The 9,915-nt window shown below is 40.6% G+C and overlaps 1 long non-coding RNA gene across 1 annotated transcript; it reads left to right on the top strand.

Annotated features, from left to right (window-relative positions):
- Positions 1 to 459: 459 nt before the first annotated feature.
- On the top strand, positions 460 to 9,462 carry LOC140904898 (uncharacterized). Its single transcript, XR_012156672.1, has 3 exons — positions 460 to 513; positions 6,241 to 6,395; positions 9,364 to 9,462. It is a non-coding gene; the product is annotated as an uncharacterized LOC140904898 (long non-coding RNA).
- Positions 9,463 to 9,915: the final 453 nt, after the last annotated feature.

The raw sequence follows: 9,915 nt of genomic DNA, 5'->3' as shown, positions 1-9,915 counted from the left end.
TCCTTATCAGAATATCTTTCTTGCACGCTGCCCTGTATTTTGTGTGTGTACCTCTGGTATTGGATAGTTTAAACAATTCCAAATCCCTGCCTGCCCCCTTCCCCCCACTCTGACAAATGGATATGAAAACAAGGAGGAAAAATACTGTTTATCTGATAGCTGATTAATTCACTGGACCAAATCTTTGCAGCCTTTAGTCTTTATTCAAGCAAAATCTTCATTGTGCTGGGACTTTGTCCCACAGTAATTATTTCTACGAGTTGGAGTAATAACACAATGTGCAGCTATGCCTCATTCCATCATTCTTTGCTAGGAGCAGCTAAGAAGAGTCTCACTCTGCTCCCCTTCTAGAAACTGATGTATTTTCTTCAAACACGTGTAATATTTTGTTTTCTCCTTCATTTTTATGTTCCTCTCTGCACTCTGGAGCACTGATGCAGGACCTTGTTTGAAAGCTCAAGCAAAGGCAACTCAAAACAACTTCCTGATATAGAGGAATGAAGACTCAGAAAGGTGAGTAAGTTAACTCCCTGCTATTGCTACAGCAATCCTTCTCTGTGTTAAAGTGGTCAAACACAGAGGCTTTGGGGGTTCATAAAGAAAGCTGAAAAGAATGTTTCACCCTTGAATGGCCAGAGATATTTCCTATACGCAGATAGGATAAACAAGAAAAGAAAAGGGAATATCTGTAAATATAAAATACATTTAGGATATGATTTTGAGGTTTATGAAGTGGAATTTATTTTTTATAAAGAGTGAATGTGGCAATAAACATTAGCAGGGAAGAGGTACGCTGTCTGTTCCCACCGCTATAAACTTCAAGGGGAGCAAAAGGAAGCCAAGCCAGATATGGGGCTGAATTCTACCCTCTGTTATACACACTCGTGTAAATCCAGAGCATCTCCATTCACTTGGTAGTCATGACAGTATGGATTTCAGAATTTGGCCCCGCAGACTATATTACAGCACATGGTGGCTTACTACAACATAATACTAGCCAAGCACCTCGTCTCAAACAGGGCAATGGCAATTTCATATATACCAATAAAAATTAAAGTCGAGTAAATCATTTGCAATGAATGATTTATCTGATAAATCTAGTATCCCTTTCTGCTTGTGGACTATCCAGGAGCCTGCATTAACTTGAAATTGTTTGTTATTTGAAAGGATTCAACTAGCTATTACTGCAATGCTTTAACTATTGGTTGATCATGAGCGGGTTTCCCTACATTTAATTTATTTATTTATTATACACTCTTTGAGCTGTGTTGGTTAATTGTAGTTGGTCATGTAAGTCACATGTTATGGTTCAGTTCCCTGACTGGATAGTGTGCCAACATAGACCCTGATGCTGAACCACTAAAGTCAATGAGAGTTTTGCTATTGACTTCAATAGAAGCAGCATTGGGGTCATAATGCACACTAGCACACTGAGGGGTCTTCATTCCCTTTTAAGGGCCAGTCCAACATATGAAGCTATTAAAGTAATACAGCTGCCAGCCAAAGAGTTGGTCTTTTAGCTCAGCAATAGAGACTAGTGTTTTTAGCACTGAAGTTTCTGGGTTCAAATCTGTTGTTGGCTCAAGCAGAGTCATTGTACAAGTATTTCGCACATGAATACTCATGCATGCTAATTTGAAATGCTATTTCCATGAGGACTTGAGCATGCGGCCTTGAAATTTGGTTTCTGCAAACTGATATGCACTAAAATGCTTGGAAAGTGAACACGAAAGGGGTGTGAGCATGACTGAAGTAAATCGATCAACCAAACTTTCAGGAAATGGTTTTGCAGTATTTATCCACCTTTAGTAAGAATACAGCAACAAAATATCTGCAGAATTATAACCTGTGCTTTCAGAAGGCTTTTAAAATGACACCATTTTCTTAGACACAAGGTAGATAAGGTAATATCTTTTATTGGACCAAATTCTGTTGATGGAAAGTACAGTCTTTAGAACTATACAGATTTCTTCTTTGTGTCATTCCCCCTCGATTTTCTTATTAATTTAACCTTCAGACAATGCACATCTGTATGGTCAAGGCTGCATGAGGGTCCCCTCAGATTCACCAATATCCTACTGAGACTCTTGGTTTGTCAGATCTTTGAAAATGTTAACACTTGAAATTACTATTGTCTATATTTTTCATACCCATTCATATAATAATAATATAAAATATAATAAATTTGTATTAACATAAGTAGACATGAGATACACCCTTGATTTATGACATTTTGATCTACTCTACCTATTTTGTGAATTATCTTAGATAAAGATGACATCAAAATAAAGGAATGTTCCAAAATTATAGAGGATTGAGAATTCTACTGCAATTCAGAAGCTTGTTAGGGATAGTTTAAATAAGAAATTAACTAAGAGTATCCATCAGTTGAATTAGCACAGTTTCAGTTACTGTCACATATAAACACACAATTTTATTGCCATTTTGCAAATTATTCCGCATTCAGAAAATTATAAACTCAGATGTAAACTGCAGACAGCCCCCTATCCTTTACAACAGGTTCATCTATATTCATTATAACTCTTGAATTGTGCTATCTGTAAGTTCTTCAAACTTTTTATCAGAACTTAAAATGCTGATCTTTAAAACCCTGGAATATTGCTGATAAACACCCATTGAAATGGAAAGTGGTTAAAGAACTGTTTGAACTTCTTTCCTGCCTTCTGACTACCTCTATAGTTGGGGTTTATAAGAACACAAAAGCTTTCTTCTCCCATGTACCTACAGTCAGCACTTTAAGTATATTGAGCTTTAGGACCCATAAAGAAAGGGGAGAAAATCCAAACCAATCTCTTTCCTTTCACTCTTTAAATCCTGACATGCTCCATCACCTTTTTAAAATAGTGAGCTGCCCTTCCCCAAAATGGAGAAAAGAAACAAAATCAAATGGAAAACAATGGAGGAAGGATAATCTGATCTTAAAATAAGGAGACATGTTGCTCGGCACTTAAGCAGGGTAAAGTTTCACAGTGATGTCACCTTCTTCTGAAAGTGTGAATCCCACAGGAGGTTAGGGGTAAGCTATAAATATCACTAATCCATTGCGTTTGTATATCTCTTACATATGTGGGATCTTTGGCATGGTTGAATCCACCAACTGTCTGGCAGACTAGTAAGTCTTCACTTCAGACATCGAAGGGAAAGGTGTTCACGTAAAGCAAATGTCTGTTCTCCCCCCACCCCGATGGACTTACTGCTCATTGATTTCTTTTCATTAAAAGTAAGCCTGTCTTGTCCCATTTCTGACAAAACCTCGTGTTCGCATGCAAAAACTGTAGCCTTCGCTTTTCATATGTAGAACATCCTCCACATGTTTAGCAAGCCCCTTGGTTCTCAGTGAAAAGGTGTGCAAGTAAGTTAGTGTACACTTCAGTTAGTAGGGTACTGTCAGCTTAGTTTAGGCCCTGAATTTAGGGTCTGAGTTATAAAATAAGAGATTTTTACACAATCTCTTAAGAACTGAAATATAGCTTAATGTTTTTAAAAATGTCACTGAATTGTTGTTGTTGGTTTTTTTTGCGATAACACGCATTGTTGGAATACAGTGACAGCCTTGGGCTTGTGTATGAGAACCCAGAAGCGAAGATTACTGGCATACAAAAGTAAAATTGTCCAGTCTCTTGTTTTTGTCTGGATGAATTTAAAACAAATGAGCAGCAGAAATGTTAAAAACAAATTACAGTATTTAAAATCTTTCATTTAAAAGAAAACTATGGTGTAAGTGTAATCATAACCATTGGAATCAGAAAATTTTGCCCACTGCCATATGATAGGAGTATAACTTTTTGTAACCTCACCCCATGTCATGTGACTGGGAAATGAGCACACCCGCGTATCACAGCTTTATTACATTTATTTTGTCAGAAGACAACTAAATCTTTGGCAAAAATGTTCTAACATCAGCATGTCTATATAAAGAAAGATACTACTCAATAGAATTTGAAATTATTGAACTGGTAAGCTTGGGTTCAAAAGTAGTCTGGCAATGCAGATGATCTAATGGGTGTATAACTTGTCTACTAAACAAAATGCAAATTATATTTGTAAAGAATTTGATGGGGGTATTTAATGGAGTGAGCTACATTAACCATCACACTGATATAGATCCAGTGTACCATGAAACATACATGAAGTACCTATCTGTCTTGTCCATTTAGATTCTAAATGCTTCAGGGCTGTCTCTTGCTCTGCCTACGTAAAGTGCTTGGCACAAGGAGGCCCTGATTTTGGTTGATGACTCTGAGGTCATGCTATAATATAAAGGAAGTTTCATTAGCTCTGAGAAACTATGCAAAAGCTGAAATTAAATTAAATGTGACTGAGTGAATATAAACACCAGCTAACTAGGTCAACAGAATGGTCACTGTAATAAAGCCAAACAAGTAAAGAATCTGTGTAGCTCCAAATGATATGAATAAGGCTACCAAACATGAATGCTCCCCATGAGAAAAGGTTACATCTCCACTCCAAAATGCAAGAGTATTTTCAGTTTTGGATTCAAGCCAAGGGTCTTGTCAGCTCTAACTTGCTACAGAAAGAGCAAACATCTGTATCTTCAATTCTCCTTTAAGTTTATACATGTTTAAGTAACTTCTTCTCAGCTTCTGAGGTATACAAAGCATTATGTCCCAGATGTCCCAAATGATCACTCAGAGGCATATGCTTTCAAAGCACTGATTAACACACAACAGAACTATATCCTGGTTTAAAACGTTACCCAGGAAGGGGTTTGAATATTGAAACAGATCCTCAAACTGGACTATGTATTCACTGGGGAGGCTGAGGTGTTCAGTGAACACCAGGGAGATGTATCATGTGACCTGTATTGCTAAGCGTATGGGCTGCTGCCTCTGTACTGTTGTGTGGCTTCACTCTTGATATAAAAATGACTTGCAGTAACCAAGTCCAGAGCTCAAGGATGCCAGGCAGTTACCACCCAGTGGCAGAGAATGTTAGATCTAAAGTAATAATAACAATAAATAATAAATGACTGGCAACCTGGCAGTGTTACAACTATATCCAGTGCATAAATGTCAAATCCCTTAATCTCTCCTGGGAGTCTACAAAGAAGCAGAGACATATAAACAAAACCAATGTTTCTTGAGGATATCCAGAATACTACTGTCAGAAGTAACACACACCTGCCTAGTCACTGAAAATGAAGAATACCAGGCAAATCCAGGTGTCCATCTCAGTGGTCAACCAAGATATTTGGAAGAAACCGTTGTGAGAACACGATGTGGCCGTGTGATCAGAAAGTCAGCGAAGTTCAGCAATAGTAGTTACTACCAGATGTCCAATTCTTAGTCTATGGTGGTTATTGTTGCCCCACTGCCAAGCAGTAGCAGATGTCAGGGCCTTGCAGGTCAGCTCCCAAGTGGAAATGGAATCAGTGATGTAGAGTGTGGGTGTATTCTGAGGTTATGACTACATTATGGAGCCAATGCCAGTATAGATATGTTGGCACAGCAATGCTGGCATAGCTCCCTACTGTAGATGTAGTATACACTGATCGAGTTTTCTCTCTGCATAGCAACACTGCCTCGCCTAATAACATTAGCTATGTTGAGAGAAGCACTCTTCCATCAACAGAGCTGCATCTAAACTGGTTTTTTTTGTCAGTATAGCTATGTTGGTCAGGGGTGTGGTTTATTTTTTTTGTACGCCCTCACCTGATGTAAACTATGCCAATACAACTTTTACGTGCAGCTTAAGCCTAACTGAACCTGTTTTAAGTTAAACACATACCCCAGTCCTAGAACAGAGGTGGTCAAACAGCATACAGGCAATACCCTTCTTTCAAGAATCTCAGCCTAGTACCAATGCCCAGTTCCCAAGGGCAATTCTACTTGATCTTAATCAGAGACTATAGCAAACAAACTCTCTTGCTGTTTGAACAGCTCTATCTACCTAGAAGTTTGTATAATCAAAAACTAATAAGACAAGCATGTCTTCCAATACTAAACACGTGTTCACATGCTAAGAAATAGAGTTTGGAACTGTGTGTGTAACAGTGATGCCTGGTGACACCTACCACAACATTATTTTTATTTGATATTATATTTTATTTGAATTTGATTTGAAAAGAAAAAAGGAAGATGTAACAGTAGCAACTGAAGTAGGTGGTTACTGACTTCTACCATAAGGGAGGAGTATAGTCTTTTTTGTAAAGATGAACCATGCCAGATAATGGGGGTCAAATCACAAAATAATGTTTAGTTTCTTACAGATCTTTGTATCACACCTTTATTAAAGAAAGGATTTACATAGGGTCCACCCTGCATGTTCTCCGTGCACCAAGCTCCAAATGAAGTGAATGAGAATTCTTCCTGTAGAAGACTAGCAGAATCAAGTCTATAATTTCTATCTTGATGGTGAGTGCCCCTTTAAAAATAAAATTATTTTCACAAAGTAGGACACTTAAGCTACTCAATATCTTGAGCAGTAGTGACATAGGTCCTGATCCTGGAAAGTGATCGATACCAACACCTAATGTAGAAATTAAAAGAAGTTGTAGGTGCTCTGTACCTCTGCACAGTAGCAGTTTGTGTATTTTTAACAGACTCAGGTCTTGGAAAGTCTTTCCAATTATACTGGTATATACTATACAGGTCTAGTTATACTGGTACAACTAAGGCTACGATTTAGTCACAGAGGTCACGGAATCTGTGACTTCCATGACTTCAGCCTGCAGTGATCGGGAGCTGCAGGGTCCCCTCCTCGCATGGGGCAGGGAGCTGTGGGTACCCCCACTGCCTCTGGTGGCCCCTGGAGCTCCAAGGCACCAGGGGCATCAAGGTACCCCGCAGTTCCCAGCTGCTGCGGGCGGTGGGGTCCCTTGGAGCTGCCAGTGGCCGAAGGACCCCCCAAGCCCCTGGCTGCCATAGGCAGCAGGGAACCCCATAGCTCCCAGCCACCACGGGCAGAGGGGGAACTCTCAGAGCTCCCAGCCGCTGCAGGCGGTGGGGGCATCACACAGCTCCCAGCCGCTGTGGCCGTGGGGGAACCTTGAGCTCCTGGCCACTGCAGGCCTCTGGAGCTGCGGGCGGTGGAGATACCCCACATCTCCTGGCTGACATGGGAGGCAGAGGCAATCCACAGCTCCTGGCCCCCATGGGCAGCGGGGGACCCCTCGAACTACAGGCAGCAAGGGTACCCCACAGCCGCCATCTGCTGCAGGAGGCCCCTACCCACTGCACAGTTGCCCCACCTCAGGCAATGTGAGGACCCACAGATCCCCATTTTGTCAGGGATAATTTTAGTAAAAGTCAGGGACAGGTCACGGCTTCCATGAATTTTTCTTTTTTGCCCATGACCTGTCCGTGACTTTTACTAAAAATATCTGTGACAAAATCTTTGCCTTAGATACAACCCTATATAATGGTATAGGAGGGGCTTTTTTCAATTTATCTAAATCCCTTCTCAAGGGACATAAACTAAACCAAAATAGGCACTCCTATACCTGAATTAGAATGTCTACATGTAGGTGCGGGGGTGTTATTCTCGTATAAAGTCACACATTAGGTTGTACTGGAAAAATTTTCCCTTGTAGACAAGGCCTAATGGCCTGATCTTGCACCTACTGAAATTAATGTGAGTTCTGATTTCAGTGTAAGAAGGCCCTAGTTTAATATTTAATATAAAATAATAAAATATAGGTATGCTCTGATATTTCCTGGATTACACAGAGTTTGTAACTTCAGAAGAGTTCATTATCCTCAAGATTTTTATTAGCAAATATTTATATTGATGTCCAAAGGTCCCCATCAGCATTGGGGTCTGTGAGAGGGTGGCCTAGGCCCAGAGGTCCCCTGTTGGAGGCTTCAGTGTCCTGCCACACCCCATCCCAGAGAGGAACGGAAGAGAAGTCCTCAAAGTGGCTTAGAGTGGTTGTGGGGTGTAAAAGTGCAGGACTCACCCCTGCGGCGCCTCCTGCTGGTCAGTGGGAATTAGCTCTTTTCCAGCCTGGAGCGCCCTCTGCAGGCTGATGATCTGCACAGCTCTGGCCCCTGTGTCTCTCACAGACCCCAGCGCCCCTTTCTCTGGGGTTCTGCCCCCTGGCAGTACCCTCACACTCTGCCTCTGGGTCTCCCCTTCCTGGGGAATCCCCAACCCACTATCCCCACCTTGCCTCAGTCTGGGCTACTGCCAGTCATCACCAAGCCCCCGCTCCCTGGGACAGACTGCAGTGCCATGATGACTGCTCTAGGAGACCATGCTATAACATGTTCCCCTCCCAAAACTCCTAGGAGGCACTATGCTTTAAGGCATACAATAATGCCTACTGACACCGTGGCAGTGTGCCACCGTTAACGCAGCTCAGCCTCATAGGAGACATGACCGTAGGTTGTCTCTGTGTCAAGAATGTCTCTCTCTGTGATGGCACCAATATCACCATGGTGATGGGTGCTGTCTAAGAACATGAATAGAACATTTGGTGTGACAGGTTATTTTACTCTCTTAGTTTTGCTCTGCTGAAGTGTCAATCATTTACCAAAAATGCTGGAGTTCTTTGGGTGGATATTAGCGAAGAAGGAATCAATTAAGCAATTTTAGTAAATCTTGCCAACAAAGCACTCATCTGCTAGTACAAGCGGAGACATGAAAACCTCTCTTATTCTGAGGATTTTCCAGGTAGGAGTGAAGTCAGACATCCTGAAAAGAAGGCCTTTTAGCAGCTACCTCTCTGTAACGTAGCTTGAGAGTGGAGTAAAACTGCTTTTTCTCATATGGTACTAATATTGTATCTTCAGATATTTTCTGCTGTTCATAACAGCCGCTATCCCTTGTGCTGCCCTAATGAAGCCTTCGTTTGCATACCTTTGTATCTGACTGTGTATTTCAGACCAATTTCCAGGGTAAAGGATGAAACTTTAACAGATTTGGGGGCAAAAGGAGGTTTTAAAGATGTACTAACTTTTTTTTTTATAAAGCTGAACAGTGAGACGTTAAAAGAATTCTTGGAAAATTAAATGCTGTAGTGCTGTTTATCCATCTTTTTGGAGAAGACTAAGCTGGGAGTCCTGTGGTTTTTCTAGTTAGAATTCAACACATGAAACAGGAGCAGTGAGCTTCCGGGCTACAATGCTGTTGGCACTGGGTAATGTTTGTCATTTGGGGTAAATGGGTGAAAAGGAGGGTGGCAAAGATCACTAACACATTTGAGTGTGTTAATTTCTTAGAATCAGGCTTTGTCTATTGTTGCTTGTCCTTCGCCTACGTCACAACAGCAATTTGCATTAAAGGAAGAGGAATGGGATGATCAGAGAAATAGAGAATACACACACACAGAGTAGATGTTATCTGTCCTGTTCCTAAAGGCCTTTTTTTTTTTTTTTGTAGGTTACAGATCCTTTGGAGAAGGCTGTCACAATGCTGCCACTTGTGGGTAACAGTCTCCTGCAAAATATCCAACTGGGGCTGAGTGTTTATAAGTGAGCATCCTCCTAATTCTCAACCTTGGATTTTTTTGGTGTAGTATTTCTTACTGCTGATTCTGCTTGTGTAATAAAACCAGTTTTTCTCCTATCAGTAGTTCTTATTTCTATCTATTTTTCACATGTTCACTGCCATTTCGATATTTTAAAAAGTTCCTTTTGTTTGTTTCCTGTTTTGTTATGAAGTGAGCAAAAATCCTGTGTTGGAAGAAGCATCCTCATAGCTGAGAGGATTATAAATAACCAAAAAGTCTCTTATTTTCCAGATCTGAAACAAAACTATTGTCTAATACTGGTGTACATGGGTATGTTAAATGAAGAAAAACAGTAGCTGTGGATGGTAAAAACAATAACAGTATTAGAAGGCTGAATATTGTAGACTATTCAGATGAGAGCAGGTAGCTTTAATGCAAAATTTCTGCATAGCATAGCTGAGCTAGTGAGGTCAAATTTAATT

The sequence above is a fragment of the Lepidochelys kempii genome, chromosome 1 (genome assembly GCF_965140285.1).
Source record: "Lepidochelys kempii isolate rLepKem1 chromosome 1, rLepKem1.hap1, whole genome shotgun sequence".
NCBI lineage: Eukaryota > Metazoa > Chordata > Testudines > Cheloniidae > Lepidochelys > Lepidochelys kempii.
Note: the sequence above shows the minus strand (reverse complement) of the source record. Positions and strands in the feature narration are given on the sequence as shown.